General features: G+C 28.9%; 1 long non-coding RNA gene and 1 other non-coding gene across 2 annotated transcripts; one reads left to right on the plus strand and one right to left on the minus strand.

Annotated features, from left to right (window-relative positions):
- Positions 1-501: 501 nt before the first annotated feature.
- LOC109799994 (uncharacterized) lies at positions 502-2,695 on the minus strand. Its single transcript, XR_002239921.3, has 2 exons — positions 1,937-2,695; positions 502-964 (listed from the first exon to the last, which is right to left on the minus strand). It is a non-coding gene; the product is annotated as an uncharacterized LOC109799994 (long non-coding RNA).
- A 6,972-nt stretch (positions 2,696-9,667) lies between these two features.
- Positions 9,668-9,740, plus strand: TRNAE-CUC (transfer RNA glutamic acid (anticodon CUC)). Its single transcript has one exon. It is a non-coding gene; the product is annotated as a tRNA-Glu (tRNA).
- Positions 9,741-10,064: the final 324 nt, after the last annotated feature.

Raw genomic sequence — 10,064 nt, forward strand, 5'->3', positions numbered from 1 at the left:
AAAATAACAATTTCCTAGAAAGATATAAAATTAACGAAACCCAAAAAATAAAATGAAACGAAGGTTTCTTAATCTTGTACCATACGATATGAATCGCAAACTATGAAAGGAAACCGTTCATCCACGTTAAATGCTTATGACCAGGAACATTGATTTTGACGTCTGTCTTACCTCAAAAAGTGGAAACACTAAAACCAAAAACTCCCTAAACTTTCTTTAACCACTCCATTCACTGTATTTGTATTCCTACACCTTTCGGCACATAATCTGGTGTATGTCAAAACTACATTACTATATTCAACACTTTTGTATGTTATTTACATAAAAAAATATTCAAGATGATAAATGCTATAAAACGGTTGATTAGTAGGTTACTAACGCTGCTTGCTATGACTATTGCAGATTTTCTAATCAATTCATATATTCCATAAATTTTGAGTATGAAAACAAACAGCATGACATTTTGCTCGAGTCAGGAAATAGGAATACGAAATATTATACTTTCCACAACAATTCTAAATCATGAAGGGTTTTATTTTTAATCCATAGCAAGTAGTTTCAGAAGTCAAGTCCTTCCTCAAAACAAAACACCCTCACGACTTAAAGTAAAATCCTCTTATTTGAGTTACATTAGGAAAACAAAGTAAAATCACGTTCCAATGATTCAGAAACTACAAAAGGAGATTTGATTGTTTAAATTTGACAATTCAAATCCAGTAAAATACATGCATTAAAGCGATACATTCCCGCAAAAACTATACCCTAGTGGTAAATATTATGTCATCTGTTAAACCTCAGTTTTATTGGCTACATAAAACCAGAAACATAAAACTGGATCTTCATCCTGATTTTACAAGAACTCTTTTAACCCCAACCTCGAGATGCATAAACATGTAGGATAAGCTCAAGATTAATGAACTGACGTAGACCACACAGGCCAAAAGCAAGAGCCAAGAACACAGATCTGTACAAAAGACAACAAATCCCTATTATGTATATTCACTCAACTCAACAACAAAACTTGCAAGAATAAAAGTCCAGATCCAAGATAAGCATGCAGCAAAAAAACTAGCAAACCATAATAAAGTAGCAATTAATAAAACAACAAATAAAGTTCAAAGACAGATCAAAAGTTCATACCAACTTCACAACGATGAGCACAAATTTTGTGGATCTAATCATGTCCATATATATACCTTGGACCAGGTATCTCCACATCAATAACAATATCAAATTTAAGAATTAATAGAATTAAAAAAAAATTACCAGTCAATTGATGTTTGAAACAAATAAAGATTATTATGAGTAAAGGAGAAAAGGGTGTAGAGCTCCCTTCAATCCAAAGAAGGATTATACAATAGAGGCAAATGAAGCTCCCCAGATATGCAAGCCACAAGACTACCACAAAAGCACTTATGGGTAGGACTGTGGGATCCATAGCTGAGCAGCTTAATCCACCAAGTAAGATCCTCATTTGGACTTCAAGGAGCTCCACTCCATAAACCCCTTTCAACTATTAGGTCAAACCCTAAGAAAAAATTTCCCAACTTCATTATCCCCACTCACCCAAAACCCTAATAACTCCACAAACAAAAACACCAAAGATCAAGGCCATAACGAACCCCATCACAAACCCAAAAAGGAACTACTAGAAGCTCAACTCCAAAAGAACAAGAAACTCCAAGCCAAACTAAGGGAAACAAGGTTTATATTTTTCTTGGTTAAAAGAAAAGAACAGGAAAACAAAACCCTAGATCTGAGATCTAGGATCCTCCACAAATTTGATGACAAAAGGATCTATATATATTTGTGTATATATATATATGTATATATATAAGATGAGCTACCTACTCCAAATGGAAAAACCAGTTAAATAATATACCCTCAACAACCACAACGCTATTGAAAAGGTTAAAGGGTCATAATAGTAACTCACAACTCTTGACCACAATGAAAACCCTAGTCTCGTTCACTTCCATAAATAAGGCGCATGGAAGGGAGCGCATGGAAATTTCACCACCACACCTAAGCTTTTGAAGCCATAGAAAAAGTAATAATAATAATAAATAATATAGTAATGTGAAATGTGAATTATGATGGTAACGTGGTGGACCATGCTGCTGTTATCTTTCTTTTGCTTTTGTTGGATCCTTTATCACCATATGTCTCGGGAAACGGCTTCGTTAGATTCCCTCTGCAACCTCATCACGTGCCTCTCTGCTAAATCCTCGATTATATAAACACATTTATTCATCTTTAATTTCTCGCACTGTTTTCGCCTTCTCCTCGCACAGTAACACGTAGTACTTCGTACTAGTAAAGTAGTTTTATTAGTACATGTTATTTTACAGAATAAAAGTGGTTTAAAACCTGTATTAAAGCAGTTACATTGGATAATAAAAGTCGTTTGAAATAGGTGTTATGCAGATAAATTAGTTAGATTAGGTTTAATTAATGATCTTATGATTTAAATTTTAAATTAAATAATACTAAATGATATTATTTCAATTTTAAAAGTAATTTCTTTTAATTAATCAGTATGATTTATAGTATTAGTTATTTAATAAATATGTTTATATTTATATAAAAAATGAGAAAATAATAAAAGTCGTTTGTAACATGTATTAAAGCAGTTACATTGGATAAAACGAGTGGTTTGAAGCATGTATTACCTGAATGCAGATAAACATTCAGATAAATTAGTTAGATTAGGTCTAAATAATAATCTCATTATTTAAAATTTGAATTAAATAATATTTAGTGATACTATTTAAAAGTTAAAAGTTATTTTTTAATCAATCAATATGATTGATAGTGTGAATTATCTAATAAATATTTTATATTTATAAAAATAGTAAATAGTTCGTTAATTATGTTACATAATAAAGGTGGTTTGGAACCTGTAATAAAGCAGTTACATTGGATAATAAAAGTGGTTTGAAGCATGTGTTATCTGAATGCAGATAAGCATTCAGATAAATTAGTTAGATTATGTTTAATTAACAATCTCATTATTTAAATTTTGAATTAAATTAAAAGTATATTAAAAACAAAATAATACATTAAAAAAATATTCGTATCTACTATTAAAGTTAACCTAATTGTGAAGAGTTAGAATATCCTAAGTTTGAATCTTGATTTAGTCAATAAAATTTTGATAGATAAAAAATAGTAGTTATATATTTTTTATAATTAAAATTAAAATAAAAAATCAGACATATTACTGATATACAGGAAAAATGTAGTGAGAAGAGTTTCCTTTTGTTTTAAGACAAAATGGCTTAGAAGGATTGTTATGATTTTATTTTTACCGAAAATAAATTTGAGTTGGATTTTAAAAAAAAATACTAATAAAATTATTCTTATTATTTTCTAATCAAAATTAAAAGCTTTATATCAGTAGTACTGCACATTATATTTAATTTAAACTTTTGTAATATAATTATACACATTACTACTTTAAGTTTAATTAAAAAAAATAACATCAATGATAATTATGATATAATCAACGTTGATTGATCCAACTAGTATTGGCATTAGTATTATGATTAATCCTCAAGATTTAAGATTTGGAGTTCTAACCTTAATGCATTCAAGATTTTGAAAGAGATTAATTCTAATGAAAGTTACTCTCGTCAATACCTTAGTAAAAAATACGTAACGACCCGTCAGGTCTCACACTGTCTAGAGCATCTAAATACAAGTATAAAAATAAAATCTCACTACTAAACAATTATATATATAATGAGAATACACAACTAAAAAGTCTCATAATATATATAACTGAAAGTAGGGAAATAATACCCTATACAACAACTAGGTAGTCAAAAGCTACCAATCAACTAATCACAACGTTAGCCCTCCTCTTAAGTCTCGAAGCTCACCCAGACCAGCAGAGCACCTATCCTGATCTGCTCGCATACCAAGGTATGGTTATCGCAGTGCCAACCACATAGAGAAAACACGCTAGGGTAAGCTCACAACAATAAACATAAAAAAATAGCATCAACATATAATAAACAACAATAAAATTCTACTTTCAACTTGCAACTTAAAGCAACACAACATCTACAACAATAGATATACAATATCATTTACTAGCAACAACATTTTCAACACATCGCACTTTATTCAAATTGGGCTGTCAGAGCACCATAATTATCTCAATCCGCACAATGGGATTAGCAACTTCGAAAACTTCTCATCTAGTCCTAGTGATCAACAACTCATCACAACACAATTACATATATAGTATTTATCACAATAGCTCAACTATCAACTCATTCATACAACATTATATACAACTTGAATACATCAACTAATGCGTCGTCACGCATATACAACTAGGAGATCTCCAACAACTGAGGTTGAGCAGTCTAGGTGGCATAAATCCTATCAATTCAGCGTTTGACTTATCTCAACCAGGTCAGGTATAGGACATCGTTAGGAACTCCGAAGAGAAACAAGTATAGAAAATAATAGGTGATTACTCAGGTGTGCCACTTTAGACTTGGAGGTCCAGTACTATTGTCAGGACAGAAGGGTTTGGATATGAGCTTACCACGACCTTGGCTAGCATCACCAATCCACGTATGGAGTTAGCCCACCCACTGTCCTCCAAGTACTACGCACCCTCCAGTACCTAGTCAAAGACTACATCTCTAACTAGATACCGTACTCAAATTGGTCATTCAACCATGACATAAATCGACTACTTCCATGTCGCCCACACAGTACTAAGGGATTCAACTTTAAAACAACTTTCAACTTATCTCCTTAGTACTATGTATCTCAACATAAGACATATATCTTCACCATATGTCCCCAACTTTTCAACTTTACAACAATATGCAGCTTTACAACTTTACGACAATAAACAACTTTACAACTATAGGCATCATAACAACTTTACAACAATAGACATCTTTACAACAATAAGCAACTTACAACAATACAACAATAGACATCTTACAACAATAGGCAACTTACAACAATACAACAATAGACATCTTATAACGATAAACAACTTTTAACTTTACAGCAATAGACATCTTTATACTACTTAATTAAACAACTACAATCAACACAATATCAACTTTACAACAATGAACTACTTCAACTTATACATCTCAACTTATTAATCATTCAACAATAAACAACATAAAAACCACTTAGTTTCACCAAATACACAACATATAAACAACGTAAGTCAACAACTACTCAACTCATCTTCATCAGGAAACTTAGCAACTTAACCATGTTATAAACAACTTCTGAAACACAAGAACAACTACATGCAACCACTAATTTAAATCAATCATCTTTTTTCTTTCAAATAACAAAACACAACTTTTTAACTCAATCTGCACCCAACAACTTAACCATTTTCAAAGAAAACAATGCATGAAGCTTCTCTAACCTGAAGATTGGCTCAGCGTTGCCAAGAGCTGAGAAAAAGTGGAATTTCCTTCCGAAGCTGAACCCGGGAACCTCCATCTTCCAAAAGCAAGCTTCTTGGCCCAGAGTCATTCTCTCTAAAAATTATCTCTAAGTTTCCCTTTTCTCCCCCTCCTCAACGCCTATTTATAGAGGTCAGGAGTGAGCAGAACGACCCGTTTCGAATCCGGAACGGCCCATTCTAGACTTCTTCGTCATGTGTAAAATCCACATGCAGAACGACCCGTTCTGGCACGTCTAGAATGACTCATTCTTAAACCAGAACGACCCGTTCTGGAGTTGAATTTAACTCATAACAACTATATTTGGAACGGTCCGTTCTCGACTAGGATTTACAGGCTTATTTAGTAGTCTGGAACGCCCCGTTCTAGTTTGGAAACGACCCATTCTGGGCTACTAAATCACCATTATTTTAGAAGTTTGGAACGACTCGTTCCAATTTTAGAACGTCCCATTCCAGTCTACCAACTGCGTTACAAAATACATGAAAAAAATTTAATTAGTTGTGTAGAAATATGCATAGGATAGTGTAAAAAGAAAATAAGGAAAGGTTATTCAGATGTAGGTAGGGGTGTAAGTGGGTTGGGTTAGGCCGGGTTTAGATAAAAAAATTGAATAGTGATTCCCTTTCATTTTATAGCACCGTTATTATTTTGACTAATTCTAGACCACTTTCATAAATGTTACATGGTGAACCGTTTATGACTATTGTTAGATTTCACTCATTACACACTTATATTACATTGGTATGCAAGAATGAAAAAAAGAATACAAATTGTCTAAATTAAAAAAATCAAGAAAGTAAATCCTACATTAAAAGATATATATGAATCCTAACCAAATATCCATTCTTTGTTATATGATGCGTGATCCACGGTCAACTAATTATTTGATTTATACCAACCAAAAATATTTATAAAAAAAAAAAACTAACAAAATGAAAGAAAGAAAATAATCTCACCATAAAAAAAAAGGTATAATAAACACCTAACAACCGAGAAGAAGCAACATTAGTTCCGAAATTGAACCGCAAGCACCAAGAATAGAAGAAAATAGACAACAAGGGAAGTAGAAAATAAAGGAAAGATAAAGGAAATGAAAGGAAGATGAATCCGAATGGGATGGGGGTTTTAATTTTTAAAGAACTACCGTTACCATCCCTCCTTTCTTACCAAGTAAATCCAGATGTCTAAGATACACAATAAACAAGGCCTTTTCTTTTTTCCATTTTGATGCAAGTTTTGTGATATGAAATAGGGCTGAGAAACAGTATATCCATATTTTTTACCTATATTTTATTTGATGGGTAACGGTATATCTATATCTTTGACCTATATTTTATTTATATATAGTTACCCAAAAAATTATATATAAATTAAATAAATTAATAAAAAAAATAACATTTAATACAAACAAATATAATATTAAATTGTCATATTTTTAACATTATAAAAATTTAATATAATAGTTTTTTATAAATAAAGGTTATAAAATAATTCAATTCTTATAAATAAATTTTAAAAAAAATCAACTTAATAAATTTTAAAAAGTTAAATATAATAAATTTTAGGCCCCAATTTTTTTAACATTAATATACTACTATAAAATTAAAATATTTAATCTTAAAATTACACCGAAAATAATTTTTAATTAAAAATTTAAAATATCCTTATGAGTGTGAAATTTATGTTGGTACTATAAGTACTATTTAATAAATAATATTTTTGAAATTTTTTTAATTAATAATAATATTTTTTTATTTTTTTTATAAAAGATATTGAATAGTTATTTTAATAGGTAGAGAAACCTAAAACTCTATAATTTCCTATCTCTTTGTATTATTTACATTTATCTCCTTCCTTTTTCTTTTTCTTAGTCTCTATGACTACTTCTTGACTTTTTCTATATTATTGCTTCAATTTGAGTTTTTGACATTTACTTTGAGTATCATTAATCCATTATCCAATTGTTACACTATTATTGTGTATTTCAGTGCAAGTTTCTATTTGGAAGACTTTGAGGTAAAGGGAATTGGAGTCTGTGTTGACTTTTGCTCCTTTAAAGTGTGTCACTATGTTAGTATCAAGTAAAAACTAAAAATTAGAACTTGATGTACTTATTCACTCAATTTATCTTTTGTTAATGCTTATTGTATGTTCCTTTGTCAAATTATCATGTTGTCTTCTTTATTAAAAAATTGTTAATTTAAAAATTTGAAACCTAACAATTTTTTTATATATAATTCTACCATAATCCTTAATTACGAGTTTGATAAATTGGTCTAAAATAATTTTATTGTTTAACTAATCTCAATCATTCATGTAAATTCAAGAAAGAATATTAAAAATTTAAAATTTTTAAATTAAATTTAAGTGGGCAAAAGAAAACTTGAGACTTCAAAATATATATTATAATTAAGTTTGATAGTTGACAATGACTTTGTTATTTTAACTCAATCTTATTTTATATACTTATATTTATATATATTGTAATTTTTAATTTTATATAAAAATATACAAATATATTAACTAGAAAATTTGAATCACACCATTCAAAACTTGAAAAAAAAGAAGAAAAATCAATACTTTAATTAAATCACAAAAAGAAACTATATATAAATTTATTAAGTAATTATATATATATATATACAAAATTTAATAGATATGATAACATCCGACATTCATATCTACTAAATTATATATATATATATATATATATATATATATCCACCTTCATTATCATATAAATAAATATTTATTCATTTTACATGAAAATATTTGTAAGGATGTACATAAGATTCGGATCTATTTTATCCTCTCTAATATGAAAATAAACAAAAGAAGTGCAGTAAGTCCCAATTTTATTTATAATTTTTTTTAAATCGAAGATGGAAAAAGAACTTTTTAGTTGATATAAATTGGTTAACAGAAAAGAAATAATAGCGTGTCCGAAATCTAAGGTAGATCACGAACAGCAGGGAGAGGGTGATAGATTTACCTGGCGTGGACAGGGTAGTTTTGAATTGCAGCGTGGTTTTGTGGGCGCAAGAGGACATGCAGCAGGTCATTATATCATAACTCTCCATTGCTCTACGTGGCCCACTTATGTATCGCACATTTCAACTTTCTCATCAAATAAAATTACCATATGCATTGGATTCAATTTTTTTAATATTTTATTTCAGCTTTTCTATGTTTGCAATTGCCTAAAAGTTAATCAGCATCAAGGCTTTTCAACCCAAATAAAAAAAAATATGAAAAATAAATAATTTAAAAAATTATTTATTAAAGTAAATAATTTGTGCCATAGGATGGGATTGTCAAAGCTAGAAAAAGAAAACGACAATGAACAATGGGTTTTGTCAAGAAGAAAAATATGCAACTCTAATTGTTGGAACGAGATTAATCTAAAAACTATTATTTGTTGTTCAACATAAACCACATGAAGCAAGGGTGCATCATAAAGTTTATTGAGGAGTGGATTTAAAAAATTATGGAAAATAGAATGTTCTATATAAAAATAAAGATAAAAAATTGTTAAAAAAATAAATATTCCCCTTATAATAAAGTATTTGTTATATAAAAAGTACAAACGTGCAATAATATTTTTTAATAAAACTATCATTTTTAATTACTTAAAAGCAATTATGCAACTACTTTTTTTTTTCAACTAGATTTTATCGATGACCAAGTGTTTGTTATTTTATCAACAAGTAGTTGTGACTTAATGAAAAATTTTATAAAGTTGTATGTAGATTAGATGTAACTTAGTTAGGATGAACCAATTTAAATCGTGTTTAATATCTCTTTCCTTATCTCTTATTTATTTAATTTACTGCGTTCATTATTATATTATTGTATAATTTATTATACAAACAAGTAAACTCAAAATTTATTTTCAAATAATTATTCTAAGTTTCAATACTCAAAAGACTTGTCTTCTAAATAACATATTTTCATAAAGTATAATATTTTAAATATAAGAATAAGATCTAATAAACAATTGAGTTTTTTTTTCAAAATAATATTGATTGGATTTATTTTTTAATTGTGTGTAAAAAATTTCAAAATAAATTATATTTATGTTGAAGATCCTTGAATCTTGATAAAAATAAAAATAAAAAAAAAAGTCGGGGGATATTTCTAATTTACAAACCATTAAGTTACTTGGATATTTATCTATAGGTAACGTGAGCATCCAAAGTAATAATTCCGTTGTAGTCTAGTTGGTCAGGATATTCGGCTCTCACCCGGAAGACCCGGGTTCAAGTCCCGGCAACGGAACTTTTTAATTTTATAGCATTCTCTCTATATTTTTATTTTTATTTTTTAGGCTTAAATATTTGTTTATAGGAAAAATTTAGGTGAGTTTCGCTCTCTCTCTTCTTTTTTAATTTTTTTTAAGGCTTAAATTTTTTTTTTATAAAATTTTTTAGGTGAATTAAGTTTGAGGAACACCAAATTCGAGGCATTCCTTAATTATTTTTATTATCTTATTTTTTAGGCTTAAACATATCTTTTTTACAAAAAAAATTAGGTGAATTCAGTCTGAGAGCTCACTAGAGTTAGAGCATTCCTCAAAGCTCTATAAGCATTTGTAGATGTACT

Source organism: Cajanus cajan, chromosome 1 (assembly GCF_000230855.2).
Source record: "Cajanus cajan strain Asha chromosome 1, NIPB_CcT2T_4, whole genome shotgun sequence".
NCBI lineage: Eukaryota > Viridiplantae > Streptophyta > Magnoliopsida > Fabales > Fabaceae > Cajanus > Cajanus cajan.